General features: G+C 31.3%; 1 long non-coding RNA gene across 1 annotated transcript; it reads right to left on the bottom strand.

Moving 5' to 3' along the window:
- Positions 1-4,244: 4,244 nt before the first annotated feature.
- Positions 4,245-8,377, bottom strand: LOC145317152 (uncharacterized). Its single transcript, XR_013878933.1, has 5 exons — positions 7,074-8,377; positions 6,603-6,669; positions 6,305-6,372; positions 5,760-5,876; positions 4,245-4,974 (listed from the first exon to the last, which is right to left on the bottom strand). It is a non-coding gene; the product is annotated as an uncharacterized LOC145317152 (long non-coding RNA).
- Between the last annotated feature and the right edge of the window lie 2,292 nt (positions 8,378-10,669).

Here is a 10,669-nt window from a genome sequence, read left to right as displayed (position 1 = left end):
GCTTAAATCTAAAAATAAAATATCCCAAAACATTTCCTGGACTCACGAAAGCTTCCCTAATAAGGAGTTATTGAAATCTAAAGCTTCAGAAAAAAACCTTACTACTTTATATAATAGAATATATTTAAGACTCAAAAATATGTAATATGTTTTACTAAATACCTATTACTTTAAGTTATAGAAAAAACTTGGCCTGGTTACAAAATTAACGAGGCAAAATATTTTGCTTTATTATATTCCAAATATATAACTAGGCTTTAAAAACTTTAAAAAAAAGATCAGTTACAAGAAATAACTAACTTAATCACAGTTAAAAATGAACTAGGATGAAATTATAACAAAATTAAATATTAACAACAAAATAGAATATTTACGTTTGCGTGAGGATTTGAGTAAGTTTGGCCTCCATAGGATAAGTAGTATTGATTATAATGCGGCTAAACTTGGGAGAGGGAGAGAGACCAGACCCTTGTCTTTAACAGCTGATCACAAAGTGTTCCTGTAATATAGAGAGAGTATTAATCAAAAGAATAGCAAATTAAGTTAGCCCAGCTACTGTAAAAGCCAGAATTGTCGGTCTTTTTACTTCAGTACAGCTGATAAGTTGAGATACTGTAATAGAGAAAAATAATTAAAAATGAATCATATTTTAAATATATAATTCAAATGCAAGGTTGTCTATCCGATTCTGTTAGAAGTCGTTACCTTATATCAAAATTGAAAACATAATTATTAGTCATATTTTTTTTTTATCCCCTTTCTGCCTTGAAGATGTTTAGGTTTTTTGACAAATCCTTATTGATAAATCTAAAAAAAGTATTTATAATTGTAATAAAACTCGATAAAACGTACATATTAAACAAAAAAATCATTTTATGAGTCCAGTTCAAGAAAAAGTAATATTACCTAATAATCAGCTTATTTCTTTTATTCTCGTTTTAATAAAAAAAAATATGTATGTATACTTTGTATAGCACAAATCAATGAATTACAGTTTTGTATGATAACCAATTCTAACTTTCATCACACACTACTTAATAATACACAAATACATACATACACACACACACACAAATACACATTTCTACACCACACAATTTGTTTCTGCTACAAAAGTAAATAATTGATTAGAAGCAAAATTAAGACGACAATTGCAAAACTCCAGCATATAAAAGTGAACTTATTCGAAAACTTTTACATTTAGGTATCTTTTATCAAAATCAATAAAAAGATAGACAGTGCAGTGGTTTAAAAGGATACTCGCTTCTGTATCCTAAATTTTTTTTGTCCAAACTTTTCGACAATCAATATCAATCTACATAAAAGATAATTATGTTAATCATAATTGGTTTGTAAATGTTATTCCTTCAAATCCCATAGGGTGAGGCGGGGCTAAACCGGTAATTTATTCGTTTTTTTTTAAAAAAAAGACCATTAGGAAGCTTACGGAAAAGACTATCAGGTCCTAATAGGACGTTATCAAAGGACTTTTCTAAGTCTGTCATAATTGGACTCAAAGAAATTACCGACCGTTACCCTACGGTGGGGCTAATCCGGTAACATCTTTTCAACCTAAATAAATCAATGAAAAACGGCCAGTCAAACATAAATAATTTTCACCTAGGTGAAAATATTTTTGAAAAAAAAAATTTTCGTCCGACTTTGGGACACAAAAAGTTTTTTTTCTGTCATTTTAAAGGAACATAGAGATAAAGGTCATTTCATGAAGGTGGGTAAAAAATTACCGGTCTATGCCCCGCTTGACCCTATAAAATCAGTGGGACAGTAAAGAATTAGATAAGCTTCAATGTTTATCAAATGCCTGATTAAAGTCAAAAATACATAAAAATCGTGGGAAAGTAACTAAAGTGCACAAATAAATAGTGTAAAATATCACAAATAACTAGAATAAAAGGCAAAATAATCAATAAGTTTACAGAACTTTTATTAAAAAAATAGTCCCATCAATATGTAACTAATAACCCAACTCAAAAACCATAACCCGGGTTTTTATTTGGAATTAGGGTAGTTGTAAAAACCCAGTGGGTTTTATTATGTAGGTATTAAGCTAGTTGTAAATTTAGTAAATGAAAAAAAATCCTACAAGGGTAACGGCTCAGCCGTTTTTTGGCTATTTTTAGGGCAAATCTGTTATATCATAAATTACGTAGCATTCAACTTTTTGAAACATATTTTTGCTTTAAATCATGTGAAATGATACAAAAAAAAATATTTTTTAGATTTCTAGTACCAGCAACTACCGGCTAGAACCATTTGAAAACGTTTTGGAGCGGAAAAGAGAGAGGTTTCGGGATGGATTTCCCTTGAAAATACCCAAAAAATGGCAAAACGGCTGAACCGCAAGCCGTTAGCCTCTACTTTTCCAACTTTTTGTTCGATTTATGGGAAATAGACCTAATATATTCAATTTCAAAGGTAGATCCGATCATATAAGAGAGTTTACAAAAAGAATTAGGTTGATACTTATAAAAACAAGCCCAAACGTCTAGGGCAAAATTTGATACTGAATTTTCATTTCCTATAAGTGTACAAACCTTCCCCCTCCCCTTAATTATGCTTTCGCTCCAACTATTCTTTTTAATGGCATATTACAGAGATAGCCGTAATTTACTTGATTATACCATACAAAAATAACTGTCAATAAAGTTAATAGGTAATTAGCATGTTTTATTGGAACTTACTGGTAACGATTTAGATCTGCAATGAATCCTAAAATGTAACTATCCCAGGTTCTACGAAATACCAGAAAAAAAAATCGTTTTACCAGAAAAGTGGTAAAGCTGGTCAACCTGGTAAAATATACCAGTTTCGTGGTAAATTTTACCAGCAAAAATTTTAGCCAAAAAATTAGTCAAATTTTACCATTTTTTTTGTAAAATTTGACGAAACAAAAAAACCCGTTTTTTGTGTTTTAAATTAAAAACAGCTCTTCATAATCAGTTGTAGTACTTTAAAATAATGACTTCTATACAATGAAGCCTAAATTTAAATTTTTTTTTTTTTTTTTAATTTTACCACTTTTGGAAGTTTTACCAAAAATGTGGTCAATTTTACAACTCTATTTTTCAGGTTAAGTCCGAATTTTCGGACTTAGACAAAAAAACGCAATTTGGTCAATTTTTACCAAAAAGTTGGTAAAATTTGACAAGGTATTTTTCCAGATTTTTGGACTTTGCCAAAAAAAATGAACTTGGTAAAATTTGACCAACTTTTTGGTAAAAATTGACAAGGTAAATTTTTAGGCTAAGTCCAGATTTTTGGACTTTGCCAAAAAAAAAAACTTGGTAAAATTTGACCAAGTTTTTGGTAAAAATTGACAAGGTAAATTTTTAGGCTAAGTCCAGATTTTTGGACTTTGCCAAAAAAAAAAACTTGGTAAAATTTGACCAACTTTTTGGTAAAAATTGACAAGGTAAATTTTTAGGCTAAGTCCAAATTTTTGGACTTTGCCAAAAAAAAAAACTTGGTAAAATTTGACCAACTTTTTGGTAAAAATTGACAAGGTAAATTTTTAGGCTAAGTCCAGATTTTTGGACTCTGCCAAAAAAAAAAAACTTGGTAAAATTTGACCAACTTTTTGGTAAAAATTGACAAGGTAAATTTTTAGGCTAAGTCCAGATTTTTCCAAACAAACATCCTTCTACTTAATGATAAAAATCGCAAATAAAATATAATGAGGAAATATTCAGACCTAATACTTTCCAAACAAACATCCTTTTACTCAGCACTATTTGCTTTCGTAATATGGAATATGAAATTAATAAAATATGATGATAATGATTTTATTTAGAATTTATTTCATATTATAACATAACAGGTCATATAGATATTATCCAGGTCAATACTGAAACTACAAAAGATTGGCATCCAAGATAACAACAGTCTAGTACTGATGCCTAAATGTCGATTGATAACAGTGCCACCTGGAGAGGGAAATTGTAATGCTGCTTTTATGGAGATTAATGTACTGAAGAACAATCAGGCAAGTCTCCTACCTGGAGGTACTCTGACTATTTGGCTGGAAGTTATAAAACCTGGACCTGAAAGTGCAGTATCCTGTCTCTCTGGTGACCTGGAGAATTGTTTTGAGGATCCAGAGTTTACTGATTGTTTGATAGAAACTAGTACCTCCAAATTAAAAGTGCACAAGTTTATACTTGCCTCAAGATCTCCAGTATTTAAGGTAGGTTTTTCTATTCTTACTTGTTAATTAAATTCTTGTCAATATTTTTAGGTAAATTTTTAGGCTAAGTCCAGATTTTTCCAAACAAACATCCTTCTACTTAATGATAAAAATCGCAAATAAAATATAATGATGATAATGATTTTATTTAGAATTTATTTCATATTATAACATAACAGGTCATATAGATATTATCCAGGTCAATACTGAAACTACAAAACTTACTAGTATCGTTTCTGTAAATAACATACCATACACCTGTCAAATGTGTAATGAAGTCAATATTTTTTAGAATTTTAGCTTGTGGAATGTTTGGAGCTCTCGAGTAGAACTTAATTAACTGACACAAATTTTCTCGGTTCTACATTGTTGTCATAATAAACACCGATTGGGCGGATTGTAATCAATACGCTTTATATGTTAAAGTCAATATTTTTTAGAATTTTAGCTTGTGGAATGTTAGGTGTCAACATTGTCGTCATAATAAACACTGATTGTAATCAATACGCTTTATTTAAGTTAATTTTAACTGACTAACAGAATATTCTCGGTTCAACATTGATCGTCATAATAAAACTTATTAGTATCGTTCTGTAAATTATTTGTTAATTTTAACTGACTAACATATTTTCTCGGTTCAACATTGTCGTCATAATAAATAATGAAATTTTTTGTATAATCTGTGACTGTTACATGTTGAGATGGAACTCAAGTTGTTCTCCATGGAACTGCAAAGCTCCACACTTCAAAACTGGTTCAACTCCAAAATCCTGAAAAAGAATATTCATTTTTAAATTAAGCAATTAAAGGATTAACAAATCAAAAAGGCCTTACAAAAAGGAAAGTTAACTGTTTTGGGAAAATTTCATGGAGAAAGTAGATACAGCTTGTGTACGTGCCTGCTTATTAGAGAAAGTTTAATTCAGTTATCAATACATAACCAGACTGAGAGAAACTAAGAATGTCTTATAACGGGAATTTGGAGTTATGGTATGAATTAAATAGTCGTATGTTAGTTTTAAGAGAGAGTCTAGAGATTAGAGCCAGAACTGACAATGTCGAGATCCAGAGGGAGGTTTGTAAGAGGTTATATCAGCATGGATGGATTACTACACATCTTAATCGCTGCCGTCCTTCCCCTCTGCTGCCCGCCGCTGCCCAGGCTGCCGAACTGGCAGCTGTTCTTCACGAAGTAAACATGCACGAGGATGAATGTAATGCTGTTTAGATTTTAATAATATCCTGAATGTACTGTTTCAATAATATAAAGTAGTAAAATCTAATTTTAAATAGCTACCTATCTAGTACATTATTTTTATGTATTAACTTTTGTCTAACCAGTTTAATATCTATCTAATAAATTTAATAATAGCTTAATTGTTAATATAATTTAGTATACAGTTTCATAAAGGTAGTTCGATGTGTGTCTGTGTATATTAACTTCATATTTGTTATGCTTGTATACATGGAAACTACCTTTTGGGGCCGAGGTGTTGCCGTAGTTGCGTGTAGGATTATTCCAACTATCTTTTATTACAAATAATTAAACACTTACTTTTAACGGATGAATTTCTGATGGCAACAGCTTCATGTTGGTGCAAGAAATGTTCCACGATCGAATTGCGGTCAGCTTATAATCAGAGAATACACCCAGCTGTGTGCGAAGCTAAACCTGAAAAAGAATATTAATTGAAATATAATTTATATATATTTTCAATATTATTTTACATAAAACACATCTTATAATATCTTTCTATTAAGGGTATAAAAATTCGTTACGCTTAAAACAATCATAAACCTTAAAGGGCGAATATAGGTTGGATATAATATGAGCTTATTTCAAAGGTGCTATTATATAGATTATAATAAATAATTTAAAGATAATGACATATCTAATTGTATTAGTCTGTTTACAGCTTATAAAACCTGTCTAACTCAAGATAATATTATGTAATTAGTGTGGTTCCCTAAGAACTCAAACACTCTACCATCACACAAGGCTTCGTAGCAAGGTTGAATTAAAAAGGTTTCGTTAAAGGATAGTCTTAATAACATGGCCTAAAATATCCATGTTCTTATTAAAATTATTTTAACACTTACTTCTATGTAAACCATTCATTAATTGCAGCGCCCATATATTTTCTCACGAATCTGATTCCTGGTTAAGTCTGAAAAACAATATTAATTGAAATATAATTTGTTAATATTTCTATTATTATTTATATATATTAATAGTAGAATACTTTAAATATTAAGAATAGGATAAAAAGTCGTTCTTATATCATATATCAAAAAGGTTTAAAAAATTATAAAACAAACAGTTTATCGTAGCAGCTTAAAACCATGCGTAAGGTCCTAAATTATATTGATTTTTTTATTACATTATTTAAACACTTACTTCTATCTCGCCAATCTTTAATTGCAGCGCCCAAATAGTTATTTCTGATGAATCAGTGTTGCTGAACCTGAAAAACAATATTCAATTTAAATATAATTTATTAATATTTCTTTTACATTTATATATATTAAACCCGGATTATTTAATATTAAGAATAGGATAAAAAGTGTTTCTTAGATCAAATCAAAAAGGCTTAAAAAAGGCTTAAAACAATTATCCTATTATATAAATATATTAATATTGTTCTCTTTTACAACGAAGCTTTTTATTTATTTTAATCTATAGCTGAAACTCAAATTAAAAATAGGATGAGGCCTCGACTTTTCTCTTCCTACTTTAAGTGCCCCTCGAGGCTTCTAAGGGGCATAGCCACTAGTAAAACTTAAACTGTTTATCGAAGGCAGCCTAAAACCGTACGCTCAAGGTCCTACATTATTAATGTTTTTATATTAAAATTATTTAAACACTTACTTTTACGCAAACCACTCTTTGATTGCAGGGTCCATATACTAACAGCCAAGACTGAAGGTGGACACGTACTTTTTTAAACTTCTGAATATCAGCTCTCTAGGCGTTCTTAACTGACATTCATATAAATCTTGTGACATGGACCATCTCCTGTCAATCATACTTGGATATAACACGTATTTTCTCTAAGAGACTTGAAATATAACACTCATTGTTTACAATAGTTTTCAATCGGTATAGCGGCATTCATGCACATGCTCTGTACAGGTATACAACTTTATATTGAAAAATATTTCTTTTATATCCATTGCAATATATTTTTTTATATTTTATCGATGATATTTCATTTAAGTCATTGCAAAAATATATTACATTCACATTAAAAAAAATTTACATTAATTTAACTTTCGTAACCCTGTTTTCAGATGATCAAATCAGCGTGCTCGACAAAGTTGCCAAACTTTAAAAAACACCTTATGTATATAATATCATTTTAATATTTTACCGGTTAATTAATTAAAACTGCATAACTTATATAATTCATGAAATGTTATTATTCGTTGCAATTTTACGATTAAAAATATAACTGTCTTGCAAAGTGTTTTGCCACCTATTCAATCTGTATGTTGGCAACCGTAACTTTCCATCGGCGCAATATTCAACTGGACTATATGACTACGGTGCATTTTTGTATTTTAGTAATCATTTTTAGTGAAATTACAGTGAATTTTGAAGTTAATATGTAACATTCTGTTTTATAATTCAAATTTTATCATTAATTATTGAAAATTCTTTGTAAAATATTCTTCGTATTCGTTTTTTCTCCCATTTTTGGGACTCTTTTTAGCTTACGTAATATACAGGACTTTTTTAAATGTAAAATTAATAAATATATTTCTTGCACCGTAGTATAAACGGATTTTCGCAAATATAGGAGTACAATTATAAGAATGAAACTACTTTTTTTGCCCAGAGGTGCCGGAGGCACTGGCTAAAAATAACTGTTTTTAATCTTATGCTTTTAGATTTTTATATTCGTAGAAAACCATGCATATAATACGATATGCTAGTTACCTAGTTTTTTTGCGTATGAATGAGAACACCTGTTCCTATCCACCGGATTCGAATGAATACGAGCTATTTTTATTTTGTAATTTTTTATTTCTTAAATATTCTACCTTTTCAGATAGTTCTGAATAACAGGCTATTCAAGTCAATCACCTGGGTACGCGTACATCATAATAACAGGTATGGGTGTATATTAGCTGTATAAGATTTATTTTTTTTCTCCTGCTACAAAATTTGTTTTAAATAAATAGGGGGGGGGGGGGGGGGGAGTTTTGACACATTTGCGTAAACAGGGAGTATAGGCTTTATCTTTGGACTGAGAGTATAGGTTATTAGGGATAAAATCATTCTTATATGATGAATTTTCCCAAGTTTTAAGATTTTTTGGATAGGCCTCCAGGTTCCGGAGCTCCAGGCCTTCCCCCCCCCCCCCCTTGTTTAAGGACAAATAAAATACCGGAAAGTTAAAAAACATTAATCACACCCCTCCCAAAAATAAACAAGACAAACAAAATAATCATTCCTCAAATTAGGATGGATCCATACCAATACCACGAGCTGCATGACAGATGGGACGCCCTCATGGTTAGGATGTTGAGACTCTTCTCCAAGCTAAATATTCGAGTTCAAGAAGAATCATGTGGCATTGATGACGCTGTTGAAATAGTAAAACTGTTATACCATCACGGTTGGGTAGAGACACACTTAAAGAAGAATGAACCTATGCCCGAGAATCTCTACGAGAACGAGAGACCCTGCCTGGATGATACCGAGAGATATGTCATTGACCATGAAGCCGACTGTGCACCTTTCCTCACCAACGTCAGCCCTTTTTTCTAAATAAAACCCAGAGTAACACATCTCTTTTCTTAATTTAGATTAACCTGCTCGGCCCTGATAATATTCAAGACCATGAGTTCTTCACATTCTGACGAGCAGGAAAGAATAAGGAAAGGTAAAAACTACGAAATTATTGCAGGGGTGTATATTCTGCTCCGGGGGGGGGGGGGGAGGGGGAAAAAAGAAATAAGTGGATCAATGATGGAAGTTGCTTCAAATCACCTGCTCTTGTTCATGGCTAGTTGTCTTTTGTAGCAGGGGAAAAAATTGTTTTTAACCAAAAAATGTTTCAGAATTCTTTGAGTTTCTTCATTAAAAAACGCTTTAGTTTTCTCATTTTTAATTCAATGTTCTTTCCTTTCAGGGAAGAGAAAGGAGAAGCTAGGAGAAGCCGAGCTCGCCGCCGGCGATTTCATCCAGCCTCCGGATATCCATGCTGAAAGCGAATTTTAATTGTAATTTGTGGCGTTATCCTCTTAGAAAATTTTGTTTGTATTATTTAACTCCCCATCCCCCCCCCCCCCAAACTAAATTGCTGGGTTAGGTTAGGCTAGGTTAAGTTATACGGCTAGGTAGAGGCCAGGGGCCGTTTTTCTAGGGGGGGGGGGGGTATTTCCTAAGAGGATAACATCAATTTGTTCTTTCAGAACATTTACGTTAACCTCTCTTTGATTGCAGCGCCCATATATTTTATAATTAAGTACCCATGGTGACAGTGATCGAGCCCCACTGGTCGTGCAGATATATAATTTCCTGCATATAAACATTAATAAACATTATTTACCCCTAAAGCCGACGATTACGTATGCACGTGTACAGTTTTTTAAGCTTCTGGCTATAGCTCTCTAGGAGATCTTAATTGATATGTTTTATTTTTTGTTTTTGTTTTTTGATATTTTTGTTATGTTGTTTTATATTATTTATTATTATTTATTTTATAGCAAATTAACAAATTTTCTGGGTTCAACATTGTTGTTATAATAAAACTCCATGCAACTGCAGAATTCTGCAAAAGTCACGACCAGTGGGGCTCGATTATATATGCGTTTGTCGGCTTTTCAGGGAAGGCAGGAAATTTATATAGGTATTATCCAGGTCAGGACTGGAACAAACAAAATTTTATGTATATTGTATATAGTTATTTTTTTCAAAGTAAAAAAATGTCAGACCAACGCTGGATGACGTATGTATAATTGGATCACAATTTTGATAGGTAAGTTTAATTAATTTTATAGACAATCAAAGAATAAATAAGGGTATTTTCTTATGTTTGTAACTCTAACTCTTTATTTTGTGAGTTCCTTTGACATTTAATTTTGGTTTCAAAAAGTGTCACTCCCCCCCCCCCCCTTTTTTACTTTCTCCTTCTTTCGTTATATGTAAACAAGTAATAACCTTATTATTATAACCAGGGGTGTATATTCTGCACAAGATTTATTTTTTTTCCCCTGCTACAAATTTTTTTATTTTTTTTCCCCCCTAGATTTTTCTGAAAAAGTAGGGGGGAAAATAGAAAAATATTTAAAGAACTCTATATTTCATTTATTTTATCCCTCCTTCCACACATTTCTTTACTTTTTTTAACCAAGGAGGGGGGCAAAATGGAAAAAATGTTTTCAGTTTTCTTAATTTTTACATTTTTTTTTCCTCCAACCACTTATTTTTTATTTCCCCCCCCCCCCCCCTGAGCA

This window comes from Acartia tonsa, chromosome 1, assembly GCF_053477335.1.
Source record: "Acartia tonsa isolate MP-2025a chromosome 1, ASM5347733v1, whole genome shotgun sequence".
In the NCBI taxonomy this organism is placed as follows: Eukaryota; Metazoa; Arthropoda; class Copepoda; order Calanoida; family Acartiidae; genus Acartia; species Acartia tonsa.
The sequence above is the reverse complement of the archived record's forward strand: the minus strand, read 5'-3'. Positions and strand labels throughout refer to the sequence as shown.